The 14467-nt window shown below is 47.2% G+C and overlaps 1 protein-coding gene across 2 annotated transcripts in view; it reads right to left on the bottom strand.

Annotated features, from left to right (window-relative positions):
• CALN1 (calneuron 1) overlaps positions 1 to 14467 on the bottom strand; it is a 479834-nt gene that overhangs the window by 459748 nt on the left and 5619 nt on the right. Inside the window, exon 1 of one of the 2 annotated variants that reach the window (XM_045819682.1) lies at positions 9814 to 9938. The exons of the other annotated variant lie outside the window; for it this stretch is intronic. The gene's annotated coding sequence lies outside the window, so the exon portion shown is untranslated. Of the gene's footprint in view, positions 1 to 9813; positions 9939 to 14467 lie in introns of those variants that run through there. 2 annotated transcript variants of the gene reach the window in all.

Below are 14467 nucleotides of genomic sequence, written 5' to 3'. Positions count from 1 at the left end.
TGCTTGGAGACTCACCCCATACACCAAAATGTTGCAGGTTTGATCACCAGGCAGGGAACATACCTAGGTAGTAGATTCAATCCTCAATCAGGGTACATACAGAAGGCAACCAATCAATGTTTCTCTCTCACATCAATGTTTCTCTCTCCCACTCTCCCCCTCTGTCCTTTCCTCTCTGTCTAAAAATCAATAAACATACCCTCAGGTGAAGGTTTAAAGAAAAAAGATTGAATCAGACCTTCAAGGAGTGTTTTGGGGCAGATCTATCCCCTTCACCATCTCCCCTGCCTTGAGGAAAGTTCCAAGAGGTAGCCTATTAAACTCCCGCCATGTGGACTCTAAGGCCCCTTGAGACACTCTTTGTTGCAGTATACATGTCCTCCCTGTGAGGACCAAGGGGAATATTTCTCCCTGCCTCCAGTAACAGTAATGGCTATGCCTTTTCTGAGCAGTGGCTTTGCTTTTATTGCATGGATGATGTGTCTGCAAAGAGGAGCTGTTTCTTTCCCTGTGTTGGCAAGAGACAGCTCAGGACTGCCCCAGAGTCCCACCTATAGCAAATGTACAGGGCCTGATGCCATGAATTTGTGTTCTAACCTTATTCCTGGATCCATTCTTGCTTTCCCTGTCTTGTTTTCCCTTTGTCTTATTTTCTTTGTCCATTTAATTTTCATTTAATTACATCTTGCTGTGGGATATGTATCTGTGCAAACCACCCTGCATCTTTTCAGGGACAATGCGGAACACATATAAATGGATCCTAGCTATGGGGCTTCTGCAATGCACCATGGCTCTCTTAAGCATCCCACTTTATGATCGACTTCAGCAGGCACCAGCTCTCACATCGGCAATTTCACTGCCTTTGAAAACCAGGAAATCACTTTGCTAGGCCAGAGAGATGACACTGATGAACTAACTAGATTTCACTTTGTTGCATATTGATGTAATCCTGTTATGTTCTGTGTATAACACACAACCATGCCAAGGGGAGGTGGAAAGGGAACAAACCCATCACTCTGTTTGAATCCAAACATTTGTTACTTTCCCTTCACTCCCTGTGGAGTATCTTTAGGCTTTGATGAGGCCAAGGGGGAAAAAAGGAGAATTTGGGGTTTTGAGTAATCATTGCACCTTACGTATCTTAAATTCCTGCTGGTAAATTTTATTTTCTCCAATTAGTGACTGGAAGGGAGAAAGTAATCTGTACCATCCAATAGTCTTTAAAATATAGGTCATCCTCCTCTCCACATCCCACTCAAGTGGTAGTCTATTATCCCAGGGTCAGAAAATGGATGGACAGGTGTCTTAGCAAAAGCAGTACATCCACAGGAAAGCAGAACCTCTACTCTGAAGTACTCCCCCACTTAGTGGGATGGTGAACTCAGGCTCAGGCACCAGCAGTGCCTTATACACAGGGGCCAAATAGAAACAGGCTGGCCCTGACTGGTGTGGCTCAATTGGTTGGAGCATCATCCCGTAAAGTGAAATGCCATGGGTTCGATTCCTAGTCAGGTCACATGCCTGGGTTGTGGGTTTGTTCCCTGGTCAGGTAGTATAGGAGAGGCAACCAATTGTTTCTCTCTCACATAGATGTCTCTCTTCCTCTCTCTCTCCTTCACTTTCCCTCTCTCTAAAATCAATAAGCATGTCCTTGGGTGAGAATTTTAAAAAAAGACTGGAGGAGAACATCTGCCAGAGGGACGGTAGACCAAGGAGACGTCCCAAGCTGGCTTTAGGTTTTTCAGTTCATACAGACCACACAGGTGATCATGACGAGGCTGAGAGCCCCACAAGATCAGGGCCCAAAGCCCCCAGTACCTCAAGAACCAGGGTGCCTGTGGTTCCAGGAAGCTCTGAGTGGAAACCCACAGTGCACCAAGGGCAATTCCAAGGTACAGTGGCAGAGACATAAGAACACTTCCAGCCTTGGCATTTGGGAAACATTCTGAGCTTTTCTTTCCCACTTTTTCTTGGGTACAGGTGTCTCCAACTTCAAGTGAATTTACAGTCTAGCTGGTCTCAGGGTGGCAATATGGAGCCATGGCTAAAAAAACAAAAACAGAAAAACAGTGAGGCCCTGGCTGGTGTGGCTCAGTGGATTGAGTGACAGCCTGCGAACCAAAGTGTCGCTGGTTCGATTCCCAGTCAGGGCACATGCCTGGGTTGTGGGCCAGGTCCCCAGTAGGAGGCGAGTGAGAGGCAACCACACAATGATGTTTCTCTCCCTCCCTTCCCCTATGTCTAAAAAATAAATAAATACATAAAATCTTTTAAAAGAAACAATGAGGATGTCACTCAAAAGCACAAAGCAGGTTTGAACCAGGGTCAACTCAGCAATCCCGGACCTGATTCAAAATGTGCAGGAAGCCCAGCTCCATCCCAAGGTCACTACGGAGCACTTCTCTCCCGAACAGAGAAAACATCATCCTTCAGCTTCCCACAGGGGAATGGCAGGGAAAACACACCAACCTCACTTCTGGAGAATGCCTGGGAGGCATGGACAGCCCAGTGGCCAGCTCCTCGCTGATGGGCCAATCAGGAAACAGCCTTAGCTGAGTGGAGGAAATTTGGCACCTTTGTATGGTTCTCAAAAGGCAGAACAGGAAATAGGCCTGAGGATATGGCAGAAGTGAATGCAGGGGGAAGCCTGTCTGCAGCAACTCTCCAGAGCTCGAACATTCAGTCCCAGGTTTAGAGAGGGTGAGTAACTGAGCCTCTGAGTGTAAACACTCCAGCAAGGTCCCATTTATGCACGCTGCCCTTGGCTGGCCCCAGGGGTTTCCGTGAAGTGGAAGGGTAGGCTTCCCTCCCCTGGGACCATGACGTGGAAAGCTGTGGGCATCGGCACTGGGGCGAGGCCAGCCGTGCTCTCCGTGAATTTGTGAATTTGCGGCCCCACTGGGGCTCCAGAGGATTCCAGGAGCCAACTCCCGGCCTCCCTTTGACAGAGTCACTTTTCATCTTCTTTGCCTTCAGGCTCAGGCAAATGCACACAAGCGAATATCAGTTAATAAGTATGCACATTTTATAATAAATTTTAACAATTTAAGAGTCTGGTACAGCTTTATTATAGCTTTTATTTCACCACACTAATTCAGTGCGTAAAAAACTGCCAGAGACAGAATTCACTTGACATATGCTCTGAGCACCAAGTTAATGGCATATGAGGAAGAAAAACCTTGGGTCACACCCAGCAAGGCAAGCCCCCTTCCCTTGGGTCAGGGGCGGGGGGAGCAGCTCTCAGAGTTGCTGGAAGTGGAGTGTAATATCTGAATGTCAGCCGGGGTCCAAACAACGGGTTTCCCTGTGACTCTCCCCAGGGATGAGGAAGGAACGCAATAGGCCAGACTGCACTGTGTTTAACAACTGCCCAACTCTGCCAGGATTAGTCTCAGAGTACAGCCTGCCCCACTGCATTCCTTGGATCTTTGGTGGCTAGAAGGTGGAATGGCTCATTTTCTCAGGGCTGGCTGCTGGCCACCTCTACCTCCACCTCGTTCAGGCCTCACCTGAGGGAAATGAGAGCAGCCCGAAGGAAAAGCTCCCAGGAGCTAGGTTTAGCTTTCCTCCCTCCCTGTCACGTTCTGTGTCACTGCTGACCCCAGCACCTTCTCAGCGGTGTCCTCAGAGTATGACCCCCAGGCCAGAGGCCTCTGTATCACCTGGGAAGCTATTAGAGATGCAAATTCTTGGCCCCATCTCAGTCCTACTGAATCTGAAATTCTGGGGTGGGACCCAGGGAATTTGGGTCTTAACAAACCCTCCAGGCGATTTGGATACATACTGAAACTTGAGAAACTCTAGGTTGACAGAAGGGGGTTAGGGGGGAGCTCTAGAAAGGCCAATGAAAGCTATGGACGAGCAGCCCAGAGGTCTGGGGTTCAGCTCTGTCACTGCCGGCTCCACGTTGACAGGGAAGCATGGGCCTCCGTGTCCTCATTTGGAAAATAAGGACACAGACTGTACACTCTCTAAGGTCCCCTGCAGCCCTGACCTTCTGGGACAGATGGCCAAAGTGAAGTCCAGCAGATACCCCACAGTGCCCCTCCCTTCAGGGAGAAAGCCGATTGGATCCCATCCTAGAGCCCCCTGCTGCGTGTGCCATTGCTGAGGGCCATCTTGGCTTCCAAACAAAGAACAATGGCAAGGAGAGGGGCCCATAACCAGAACAAGTTAGAGAGGGAGAAACCAGCTTAGTGGGTGGGTGTGTGTGTGAGAGAGAGAGAGAGAGAAAACGTGTGTGTGCGTGTGCACGCGCACGCAGCATGATGATTTATCTAGGTCCTTGCTTCTTTTTTGGTTCTCTCCCCTTTATCTCTCTCGTCTCCCTCTTGACTGCCTATTTCACCAAGAACACAATTAAGCCTCTCCCATTTTATTGAGAAATAAACAAAACCTAGAGGTTTTGCAACTTTCTCTGCCTACCACCCTCTCTCTCCTTTCCATGAGAATGGACCTTCTAGAAATAGAGGTCTCCACTCAGAGCCATCACTTCAAAGCTCCAATTCTATTCTTGTCTTCCCTCAATGTGGCTTCTGCCTCCATCACTCCAGGAAACTGGGCCAGCTGCCTCCTACTTTGCAAATCCAAGGGGCACTCCCAGCCCCTGTCTTGCTTGATTTCTCTGGCATCTATCACACTATCCTCTCCATGTTCTACCTTCTGCCTGTCCCTTGTCAGACTTCAAATGATGCTAAAGAGCTGTCACTCTTGCCCTTTATAATCTTTAGTTTCTAATTTTATATTTTATATTTCATTATATAAACACATCTATGCATATGCCATCCAAAATATGTTACAGAAACAGATAAGGTATAGTCTATCCAAATTTTTCAGTGTCTCTTAAGTTAAATTCCAGAATAAAATATTTTTTTAGAATTAAATTCCAGAAAACCCATTTTCCTTGAGGAACTAGCATATCATCTCATGAACAATGAAACTCAAAAAGTAATTCCCAGAAAGTTTGATACGGGAAAATTCGATGTCAGTACCTCTGAAGACTAGAAATATCTACAAAGGGAGAGCCTGGGGTATGAATAATGTCCTATTTCTTGATCCAGGTGCTGGTTAAATAGGGTGTTCAGTTCATAAAAAGGTATAGATCCATGTAATTACATGAGAAATTTTTGGATGTGTTTTGTATGTCAGTAAAATTTTTTTAGGGAAATTTGTCTCAGTTTCTCAGTTGTTGGCAGTAGCCTTCTTTTTTTAAAGATTTTATTTATTTATTTTTAGAGAGGGAAGGAAGGGAGAAAGAAAGAGAGAGAAACATCAATGTGTGGTTGCAGGGCACATGCCTGCAACCCAGGCATGTGCCCTGACTGGGAATCAAACTTGCGATGCTTTGGTTCGCAGCCCACACTCAATCCACTGAGCTACGCCAGCCAGGGGGCTATATGTCAGTAAATTTTTCAAAGAAATTTCCATTTTCCTTTTTCTAACCAGAAATTCTGATCAGATTGGTGGCTCAATTATATTCTTACAGAATCTTTTGACCTTTATTTGTGCATTGTATTTTTTTCTTAGCTCACTCTTGTATTCTAAATTGTATTTTCCTTAGTATGAAATTTGTATGTTTAGTTTATAATTATATATGTTATATTCCATTATATATATACATCCAAAATGCTATCCAAAATGGTTTATGGAAGTAGAAAAGGTAGAAATAAATAGATACTCTTTCAAGGAGGTTAAAGTCTACTTTTTGTCTCTACATCCTCACAGCTAGTATATAGTATGTATTTAATTAATGTTGAAAGAAAGAAGTTTATTTGTAAAGGAAGAGAGAAAGCAGGGCAAAAGCTAGTGGAGAACTTAGGAGTCAAGGAAGGGGTTTTTTAGAGTCACCAGAGCAGGTCTCTAAAGAGATGGGGAGAAACCAGGGGAAAGGGAATGATTTGAAAATGAGGAGGATGATCTATGAATCTTGCTCCCAGGAGAGGGGAGGAAAACACAGGAATGGGGTAAGTTGTCTTAAATGGAAGAGACACTCTTCTTCAGTCTCCTCGATTGGCTTCACTTCCTCTCTTGAACCTGTAAAGAGTCCTAATGACTCAGAATTCAGTCCTTAGTCCTCTCCATCCCTAATCCATCTGCTGATGATCTCATCTGATACAGCTTTAAATACCATCTGTGCCCTGGTGGCTCTTAAAGCTCTGTAGCCAGCCCAGACCTCGGCTATGAACTCATGACTGCCCACTCAACATCTTTGCCAGAACGCTCAACAGGCACCTTGAAGTTAACAGGAGAAATACTGAATTCCCAATTTTCTCCAAAACATGCTCCACCCCCAGTCATCCCCATTGGAGGCCAAAGAAGTTTGAGTCATCCTTGACTCATCCTTTTCTCTCACACAACTCTCCAATCCATCAGCAAATCCCGTTGCCTCCACCAAAAAAAAGGAAAAGGAAAAGGAAAAAGAAAAGGAAAAGGAAGGAAGGAAGGAAGGAAGGAAAAAAATTCCAAAAATCCAGATTCGAGCACCTTTCAATCCTCTACTGTTCCCCCTCATCCAGTCACCATCACCTCTCACTGGGATTTTTTTATTCACCTCCTAGCTGATCTACCTGCTTCTGTCCTTGCCACCTACAATCTTTCTCCCAGCACGGTAGTTAGAAGAACCATTTTAAAACATCTCTCCTGGGTCCCCAGAGTGGACTCAACTCCTGCTTGTCATAGCCTGTACCTGTCTGCCGGGGCCACACTGTTCACTCCTCTGTCCCCTACTTCAGAGCAGTGGAGCTGTTACTCTCGGGTTGGTACCTGTAGCCAGGGAGACCCTCAGTGAATAATAGGCTGTAGTGGTGGTATGAGTTGTTACATTATCATTATTTTGATATATATTTATGAAATCAATGACTCTGCCCAATAAGTAGTGGCTATACACAGACTGGCTTATTGATTAATTCATTGACTTGTCCTACACACCAGAATGACAGGGTAAAGTGCCTCTTTCCAACCAGAGCTGTTTTTCCTTTTCAGAGTCTCTTCTTTGGACCATGAAAAAGAGAAAGTAGCACTCATGAGCAAAGGCAGAAGTCACCTGGACACCCCTCAGCAACCTGAATGGCTCCCGGCACACTCCAGGAATCCATAGGTACCTGCTGCAGGTCCTAGTGTGGGAGAGCCTTTTTATTACAATTCACAAAAGAATATACTTTAGGCCAGATTTATTATGGTCACGGGGCTCTTTGATCTGTCTGGCTCAGCTGTATTTCGTAAGTGAACTGAGTGAGAAGTGGTTTCGCTTAGTCATTAGAAATCACCTATGTTGAAGGTTAAATGTCCACAGACCTTCAGGCATAAATTTTTATGTAGTTTCTACCCCACATCAGGTCCTGCACTAGCCATTGGGCGGGGGTAGATGTAATGAGGTTGCCCCTCATTACAGGAAGAGGTTGCCCCTGCCCTAGAGAAGGCAGGGTCCTATTTAAGTGGTTCCATCCTTCATGTTAAGGTTTCCTTAACAGAAGGCAGGTGCCTTCATTGGAAGGAAAGGAGAAAGCTTGTTTTGTACCTGCTGTGTGCCCAGACTTTAGCTAAATTATTCCATTTAACCCTGACAACGTCGCCATATTACAGATGAAGAAACTGAGCCTTGGGAGACTACCTAGTTGGCCTAGGCCACACAGAAGCCAGTGAAACTGAGATGCCAGTGAAGATCTGTCATTTCCCCAAGGCTATGCCCTTTCTGCTCCAACACCGTGGTAATGGGAACACCCACTAAAGCCATAAAAAGCACACCCATGGACCACAGAACTGCAAAGTTGCCAGGTCTAAACACACTCCATTAGGATCTATTTACAGCTCCTTGAAAGCCAGCAGCCATCCAGTAAATTAAAAAACAAAACACATTTACACATCATTAAGTTGAAAAGAAAACTTACACAAAGGAACAATCTACTCATTTTCGTATTGTTCATAGGTCCCGCCAGTCCAAAGCCATGATTACACAGTAGTGACGTCTGTCCCAGCCTCTCCCTGCCCTAGCAGGGGTTTTGTGATTCCCAGGTTCTTTTGGTGGAAGAAGAGTATTGACTCTGGAGCAATAGTCCCAGAGAGGCAGAGGACCCAGGACGTTTAGCCCCCAAGGGGGTCAGGAAAGAAGAACTAGGAGAGGACCTCCCAGGTTGGACCCTCTGTCTGTGAGCTCAGAAAGTCACCCTGCTTACCGGGGCCACAGTCATCCTTACATCCCCAACTCCAGGCACAAGCCCAACCCTCAGTGGAGCCATTCACAGACCAGCTGGAAAGCAAAGCCTGGAAGAGAGCACCAGACCCAGAATGCTGCCTCCCACAGGTCTCCTCTCCCCATTCAACTGGGGGCTTCCCTCATCATACCTCCCTGGTGGCTTTTTGTTTCCAGGAAATATCTCTCCCCTCTGCCTCCCTCAGAGCCTCAGTCCACCGATGGGCACAGGGATTAGGAATTCCACCAAGTGCTTCATTTGCAGACTTTGAACCATCTCTCCTAACTGGACTGTTTTCTTCCATGGCTGAGAGTTTTAGTCTTCTGAGAGTATGAATCAGATTGCATGCACGGGACTGGGAGGCAGATATGCTGACTTCTGTGACTTTTACCCAGAGAAAGTTCCATCCTTCGCTGGGGGATTGGAGACGATTTAGCTGCACACATCATAACTACTGTTTGTGTAAACAGCTTTGAACTTGGCAGGCAATAACTTTGGGGGGAAATTCCCACTCCTGTGAGCTGTGTTTTGGCTCAACTCCCTCTCAAGACTTGAGAAGCAGTGTTAATCATCCACAGTGTTTCAAAGCCCCTGGAAAAATCTGTAAAAGTGCTTTCCCTCCTAAGCTACTCCCCTGGGGTGGGGGAGGGGACAGGGGAGTATAGCTTGGACGCCCCCTCTCAAGGCACATGGATCCTGGTTCTGGATTCCTGGGAACTGTTCCTCAGGACGATGAAAATGGCTCCCTCTGCCAGGGCCTGGCTTTCAGGGACATCTGTGAAGTCATGTCAAGCTGATTGAAAGGAAACCTTTCCTTCGGGTATGACTCGAGAGAACATTTCACCCAGAAGGAAGCTGTGGGGGCAAAAACAAATCAATGAAGGATTTGCAGATAGATGTTCCCTGGGCTTGAGTACAATTTACAAAATGCAATGTAAAAGAAGATAAATCTCCCTCTCTCTGCCAGGCTAGAGCAGATTCCTGAATAAAAACAACTCTTTGCAACAGAACCTTAGACTCGTCTGGAAGTGAGTTTCCTCAAAAGGCACAGGGAAAGGGTTATGAATTCCTGAAATCTTACAGCAAGCATTTTAGTCTAGCAGCATTCAAAGTAAAGGGGAGGGGAGACTGGAGGACAGGTGCTCCTGCCGGGACAATGCTCGTAGAGAAAGTTGTATGCAACGAGTTTTCTAATAACAGGAACAGCCGCGCAACCATCTTCAGACTGATGAAGTGGCAGCTCGTTGATTTAAGGAGCAAGTCAAGTCAGGGTTATGCCCTTTTAATGCTAACCTGAAGGAAGGCACCCAGTCAGGAGGAAATGGTTTTGCATGATCCTGAGCTGGAAGAAACATGTTTCCCATCCCCTCCAAGCCCTTTTGGCAGCTGGGTGAAGCCAGGACCAAAGCAAATGCATTGGGAGCTACCTTCAGACCCCCAACCCCTCCCCTTCCTCTGAAACCCACAAAAACTTGATTTGTCTCAACTAAACACAAGCTGGGAAATTGTAGAGGAGGCAGGGGGAAGAGGGAAAGGAAAGGGGGCCAGGCAGCATCCATGCAGTCAGTTGTATTATTGATTTAGAGCCACATAAGCCCCAGAGTGCCATCGATAAGGATCATACCTCCTGCTGATCTCGGGGGAAATTCTCCAAGATCCATGGCTGGGAGTTAAGGAGAATCTCTAAGCCATCAGGAAGGAGCAGAGCACTGCAGCTCCTCAGAATGATGGACCAGGGCGAGCTTTAATTAACAGGGTCTGATGCCTCTTCTTTTTTGGTAACTGAGCAGATTTAAAGGGCTAGAGTCCCAATTTGGAGGGTGCCGGTGCTGCTCCTGCTGCTGCCGTGGCTGCTGCTGGAACAGCGTCCTGCAGACCTCTTACTTCTGCAAGGAGACAGAGCTGTGGAGGTGGAAAAGTGCAGCCAGGAAGGTTGCAGACTGCATGGTTTGAATCAGGGCATCAATGGTCCACATGCAGACTCCCAGACCAGGGAGAAAGGCTGGGACCCTTGGGTGCAAGCGGTATCAGGGGCACCCTCGGCAGACACGGAGCTGGACAGACAGTGCCCCAGGACTTGATTTGTTTTTGCTGTGTGCTCCTCTCCTGAGAGTGCTGCTAGGTGACAGTCACCATGTAAGGTGCACACACACGCCTGCCCGTGAACAATATGCCTATGTACACATATATCTGCCCATGCACAACACATACATGCCCATGAATACACATGTCTGTCCACATAAAAATATGTCTGCCCTTGCACATGCACATCTATCTACCCCTGTACATACAATACTTGCCCATGCACATACACATGCCTGCCCACATACACATCTTCCCATGTACACATAAGCCTGCCTATGCACACACACCTCTGCCTTTGCACACACATGTGTGCCCATGGGTACACATGCCTGCTCATGCATACATGTGCCTACCCAGGTACACATACTTGCCTATGCACACACACATGCCTAGCACTACACATACATCTGCCCATGTGCACATACATATGCCCATGTATACACATGTCTGCACATGTCCACCTTCCAAACAGACGAAAAGGCCCATGGCCTGGAGCCAGCCAGACGACCACTCTATTCACCCAAATATTACAGGTAGATCACCAAGAGAAATAGTTGCGACACAGAGCATGACCAGGAGGAAGCCCACGTGTGTGGCCCTTCCCCTGCTGAGCCTGGATTTCCTCATTTGTGAAATGGCAGTTTTAAACTAAACTGCAATGCTCTTAACAGAGAGAGGAAGCAAAAGTTAAAACACAGGGACTTTAGAAAGCATGTTCTATGCTTAACCAATTCTTGGCTGATGGGGACAGACACAGCAGAAGGCGTGTGCTAAAAAATCTTTAGAAACTCTTTGCAAAATCATCTCCAATGGCCTCAGAGTCAGTGAAGGATGGAGTGGGGTGGACACACTCACCCAGACCACAAACTCTGCTCTGAGAGACGGGGCATGCACACAACCAACTCAGACTGACCAAGGTCAGAAAGAGAAGGCACTACCGTGCTGACCTTGGGCAAAATCACTGAGCAATACTGCCTCTCCCCACCTTTCCAGCAAATCCCTCTTTGTCCCTACTTTACCCCTGCCTGGCATCCTCCTCCTACCCTCAGATGCCTGAGCCCTCACACCGACAGGCAAAGAGTCTGCCATCACCCACTTAGACAGCAGTTCAATGTAACTTCCTGTCTCCTTCCAGGGAGACTTGCATATGGCACTCTTTCTCGCCTTTAGAGAAAGTGAGCAAGGAAAATGGTGAGAACAGGGCTGGGGTGGAGGTGGGAGATGCGTGCCTGGCATGAAGAGTATTCCCGGATTTACAACCCGGAGCCCTGTGCCACTTCATGGGAATCTCTAAGGAAGGTGGACTCTGGAATCGGTAGAGGCTGGCATGGCAGAGAGATGCTCAAGAAGAACCACTTGATAAGAAAACATCTGGAGGGACATTCCAAGCTCTATCTCTACTACCTGGTCCCCAAATCCTTGGGATCTATTTTATTAATCCCAGTTTTATTAATAAAATTAGGTCCCATAATTCTGAGACTGACCACTAAGAGAACGCTCATATGAGGAAGAACAATGACCTTGTCACCTTTTTGCTTAGGGTATACCTGGAGAACTCTCCCCACATCACTATAGCATGATAGCCCCCAGGGGGCCCTGGGGGGCTGGTCCTAGGTCCCTCCATAGGCCTCCATGCCCCATAAGTCTTTCTTCAACTCTCTCTGTGGTTCCTCAGAACAAAGGGCTAGGAAGCCAGAGAACAACAGAAAGCAGGGTGCTCTAGGCAGAGGCAATGGCTCAGTCTTCTCTGCCTTGGCCACCATCAAGAAGTGCCTTTGAAAGCACCTTGCAGAGTTCAGACTGAAGAGACAACAGTCCGGAGAGCAGCAGGTATTCCCTCCCCTCCAGTCTAAGACCCACCATTTGCACCCTTTTGTCCAAAGAATGGCTTGCCTCTTCTCTGGTGATTGACACACGCAAAAATCCACCTCTTCATTCCTATTCGAGGGAGCTTAACTTTACTGGACTTGTACCAGATGAGCTTATCAGAATACAGCACAGGAGGCCTAATCTCCATATAAGGTAGGAGTGAGTGTGCAGAGCCTTGAAATTAACCTGTCCTCAAATCTGTTTCTGTGACTCTGGTTATTCTCTGTGGCCCCTCAATCTGGCCACCCTCACACTGTGCAGTGCTGAGGCTGGGCTTCCCAGACCACTCTTCCCAGGCATCCTACCCACAGGTTTCCTGTTGCTTCAGCCAAAGGAGGACTCAAAGAGAGAAGGACAGGCCAGGAGGGAGAGAGCTGCAGAGGGACACTTTGCTACTGCCAAGACCAGCCTCACTGCCCCACTTTCAAATGTCCAGCCCCAGCTCTGCCCACCTGTAGAGATGCTAGCAGTAGCTGGGCCATGACCCCCGGCAGTCAGACCACCTGCCATGCCACACTCCACCCATATACCCTGCCCCTTTGCATGGCAGCCCTGCTGGCCTGATGCCTCCTTGGGGCTCTGAGCACCAGCCCCCTAGGGTCCTCTTTCCCTCTTGTTTCCCCAACCTTAGGGATAGTAGCTATTCTTACAATTATTAGTTCTTGGATCATTTCAGCTTTGCAGTCCAAAGTAACTAATTCTCTGTATTTATGCCATCTGTTTGAAACATGTAGTATGGTTTTGTTTGTGACTGGACAAGAATTTTCCTTGGAGATCTCAAATTGGAGTGCTCTGAGAATCATCATCAAGGCATAATCTGAACATTTTGGCACATAGTACATATTTTTAATATAAATGTTAACAAATTAAAAGAAATTACAAGAGAGAGTAAAGTTCTGAGATCATTCTGCAGGTCAGAGCCCATTGGCAGGCACAGCCTTATATCCCATATTTGTGAATTGTTGTACCACATTTGCACATATCAAGAAGAAAGAAATGCTCCCAGACTAATTTTAGATCTACTGAATTCATGGACAACTGTGTGGTGATTGCAGGAGGGGTGGCAGTATAAGGGGGATAAAATGGTAATGGAAAGAAATGCAATGGAAAAAATACAACAAAAAAAAATCATGATGCAATTTAGGAAGTCAGCCTCGAGAGAACTGAACTGAACTGAACTGAAGGCCAGCCCCACAGGGAACAACTCTGGCCAACGCACATGTTGTCGCTCTGCTCATTACTTAGCTGTGTTAGGTGTGTTAGGTAAATGTTAGTACGTTTCACTAATACTTTGGAACTCAGACAGTGCAAGACGTTAGGCAATTAGAGAGCTTTAACTCATGTCTTATTTCATTCCCTCAGGGATCTGTATCCTGAGAAGAGCCCACAGAGAATGAAAGACCTCTGGGCAGATCCTGGACAAGGTTACGCCGGCCAAGAGGTGCGAGGAAGGACCCTGTTGTCTTCTTTTCCATACTGGACACCTGGTGATGAGACCTGAGAGCAAGCCTTGGTCTGACATCACCCAGACGCACACAGAGCGAGGGCAGCAAGGCAAGGCCTGCTCTGAGCAATGCCCTGTCCAGGTAGACTATCTGCATAAAGACAGGAAGAGCAACACAGCAACTGTGTATGGTGGTGAACTTTCTGAACACAGGGACCAGATCCTGCTGATCCAGGTCCAGCCTCTGCCTGGTGATTAGGAAGGCCTCTTCCTCTTAGGAGGCCATGGTAGAGAGGGGCTGCAGAAAGGCAAAACTCACATAGAGCAAAACTGTCCCCTCTTCTACAAGCAGGGGTAAGAAGGTGGGGAGAGCGGACAAAATGTGTTTGCAGTCCTTCATATCATCTTCTTTGCCTCTTTCCACTCTTCCAGGATGCTACATCCAGTACAATCCACTGTGTGCTACCCCAGAGATCTGGTCCACACAAGGCCCCTCCTCTCCATTCCCACTGCTGCTGGCTTCACTCAAGCCCTTTTATCTCTCATCTAGTCTCCTCCAAAACATTTCTAAATGAATCCCCTACCTCCATCCATTCACAAATAGTTCCTAGTATCCTGCTAGGTGTCAGAGATACGGTGGCAAACTGGGGAGATGAAGCCCAGCCCTGGCGGGGCTCAGGAGCTTACAGAAAGACAAATGTCAAACAATTGCAAAGAAGATGAGGACAAAAAGCAGGAAATTCAGAGTGCCACCACCGATTCTCATCAGAGGACTAACCGACTCAGGGAATCAGGAAAGGCTCCTGAGAGGGTGGTAAGGCTGGGACCTGGAAGATAAGTGCCTGTTGACATTGTGAGGGGGCAGGGATTGCTCTGGACA

The sequence above is a fragment of the Phyllostomus hastatus genome, unplaced genomic scaffold, assembly GCF_019186645.2.
Source record: "Phyllostomus hastatus isolate PE091 unplaced genomic scaffold, TTU_PhHast_1.1 phas_scaffold_385, whole genome shotgun sequence".
NCBI classification, from domain to species: Eukaryota; Metazoa; Chordata; class Mammalia; order Chiroptera; family Phyllostomidae; genus Phyllostomus; species Phyllostomus hastatus.
Note: the sequence above shows the minus strand (reverse complement) of the source record. Positions and strands in the feature narration are given on the sequence as shown.